This window comes from Pinus tabuliformis, chromosome J (genome assembly GCF_031772625.1).
Source record: "Pinus tabuliformis cultivar Carrire ecotype Pingquan chromosome J, CPIR1, whole genome shotgun sequence".
NCBI lineage: Eukaryota > Viridiplantae > Streptophyta > Pinopsida > Pinales > Pinaceae > Pinus > Pinus tabuliformis.
Window position 1 is genome coordinate 1,408,962,100 of NC_142295.1, and position 3,197 is coordinate 1,408,965,296.

Sequence of the window (3,197 nt, forward strand, 5' to 3'; positions counted from 1 at the left end):
AAAATATTTTTGTTTGAAAAATCTTTTGTATTAACTCCCGAAGAGCTATATCGCATCGCAAAGGAAAAAGAGGCGCTCTCCCAAAGCGCATAAATACACTGAAAGGGAGCGATGCGAGAACTCATCGCACCGCGTGCATTAAAAGCGCTCAAAAGGGGAAAACCTAAAGAACCGCCGACGGCCGATATGCGACATCGCACGTCGCAATGTCGCATAAGCAGCACAAAGTGACAAAGCGAAAAGCCTTGCGATCTTGCGATATGCGATTTGCGACCATGCAAAGCTGCGACCTGCGATCTATGGTTTGCGACGAATGAGACCATCAATTGTTGCGATACCACTTATTTACATCACAATCTTCGATGTTGCGATGCAAATCGCAGAAGCCATTCGTCGCAGGCATTCCTCGGCATGATCTGTGAGCCCAAAATTAGGCGCACACCTTACGGGAAATTAATTATTGTACGCCTGTGTATCCAAAGATGATTATGTTGCGTTTTTCGAAGAGTCAAGTCATAATGGGTGACATGATTATGCATTCATTAGAACTTAGTTGCTTTCATGTCAATCTTTTCTTCTGTCTCTTTTCATTTACGTGAACTATAAGTCAGCAACTGATATAAATCTATATGCAGGAAACATCTAAGGAAAAGCGCCAGAGCTAGAAGAAGAGAGAGGAGATGACTTCACAGATGGATACCGCATACAGCAGGACCGCGGATTCCAGAGTATCACTCAACAAATGCTGATGGAAATAGGCTATCTAGGACTCAGAGTCAAAGGCGCACAAAAGCAAAGCGTTTATGAAAGATCCTGAGTCCCAAATTGGGTAAAGCAAAAAGAAAAACGCTTAAGGGGAAAGACGTCTTAGAAAAGCCTGGAACAAAGAATGGAAACAAGTTTCAATTGAGAAAATCATTCAGGCAACAAAATCCCCAGCTCATTGAGTCATTCGCACGGCCGGAAACCGAAATAGCAACAGCACAATCAGTTTGAAAGAAATCTGAGTTGTACTAAGTATACACGCCGTGAAGACACTCCTCCAGAAGAACACTTTCAAAAATATCTTCTAGTTTGTCAGAAAGAGGTGCCAGCTCTTGTTATTTCTAATTTTCAAGCTCGAACTAAAGGAAAGGACAAGCAGCCGACTCTTTCACGGCAAATAGCGCATCGCTTACAACACTAAGGAGCAGATACAGAAATGGTTAGAAATTAGATTCAGTTTTTAGAAATAAATTTGTTTTAGTAAAAGGGCGGTCATTTGAAGCCGTTCCCTAAATTTGTGTAATTAAAATTAGCCGGTTAGTAGTATTTAACCCTTCTCGTTGCATTGGAGAAGGGTCCAGAAATTTGTCAAAAAACTTTTCCTCAGAACATGCACTTTTGCACCCTCGGAGGGGGTTTTTGATGAATGGACGGATCAAGATTTATTTATGTTTGCATTTTAATACCTGCTACTGATGTTGCACTTCTGTAGTCTTAGTAGGCATTAGAAGTAAGTAGAAATAGATCGTTATTGCTTAAGGTCTGTGAGTATAAAATCAGTCATAAATGGTACTTTTATCTCTTGACGAGTTTCTGCTTGCATTCTTAGAGTAATATACAGCTGATGTTGTTTATATGTTAATGTATGAATGAGTGGACTACCATTTGGCACTTTTGTACAGTGGAGTCATTGATTTGTGCTTAATACACGAATAACTGATTATGCGATATGCTGTTCACAACCGTTTTGCTTAACTTTTTATGCAGGATGGTTCATCTTAATTGATTTATATTCTCATAATAGCTGAATAATCTTCATTACCAGTTATTGTGTGAAATCTTTCTAGATCGCATAATGGAAAAAGTTCTATCCCGGGTTAGCGTAGATTAGATGTGTTGTTCTTGATAGATTAAAGTAGTATAAAATTCAGTCTCAGAGTTTAGAATTAAATTAGCTTAGAAATAATTCCAGATTTTCATTATCATATTCTACACACACACACACATCACCAAACTCTACACACACACACCCCTTAGATCGGGAAGCTGGTCCCGTTATCCCCAGTCGGACCCGCTACACCAAACGGGCACGGAGCCGCCAACCAGGTTCCCGACCGGGTGGGTATCCCCCTTGTTGTTGACCCGATTTCAGGGCCCTCAACATATTTGGCACTAGAAGGAGGGAACGAACTATGAATGGCACCTAAAGCAACATCTAAATACCATTCAACTCCCTCGACTTCTCTAACACGGTTAAACCCGGAATTTGAAGTCGCTCGAGTATCTACCACTGCTACATATTCGAATATATCAGACCAATCTATCATTGAACCCCTTGAAATTCAAACTTTGATTCGTAAACTCCAGGGATTCTCTATTTTTAACCAGAAGTCTGATAAATCTAAAAGCAGCGTGACTTCGCAGTACAACCCTGCTCATCCCCTTACCAGATTAAAGAGTGAAAAATTTGGCATACAACCAAGTGAACTCCCTCTCCCTACCAGGAAAAGAGCAAGGAAAACACCACCAGAGTCTGACAGTAAGACTCCTTCATCCACTTCGTCCATATCAACTCCCTCACCGCGAAGTCAACCACCCACTCTTTCATTCCAACTCACTCACCCATCTTCTACAAACCTTCCTCTTCAAACATCAAAGATCTTCATATCTTCATCTTCTCAGCATCAGGTATCATCTTCTGCACTTCCATTAACTAGCAGCTCAACGATGGCCCAGTCTCCATGGAACAATCCTGGGGCGGTTTTAATGCCTCCACCCCTGAGCCCTATACCGGCCCATCCTGAGAAATGGCTGCCTAAATTCAATCCGGAAGCAGGCATGCTAGCCGAGGAACATATCAATAATTTCATGCTTTCTGTTAATCTCAATGGAGTCACTAAAGAAGACGCTGTTGTCCGGCTTTTCCCTTATACAATGCAAGGAACAACCGGGTCATGTTACTTTTTGTTACCTTCCGGATCCATCACAAGCTGGGACATTTTTCAAAGTCAGTTCCTCACCAAGTTTGGTGATGACAGATCCACGGCGACATTGATCAATGACCTATCTAATCTTAAGGCTGAGGCTAGAGAACCCATTAAAGATTTTAACTTACGGTTCAATAAGATCCTCAACAAAATCCCCGCTGCCTCACAACCCAGCGAGGAAGTAAGATGTGAATGGTACATCACGGCTTTACCTCCAAACTTGGC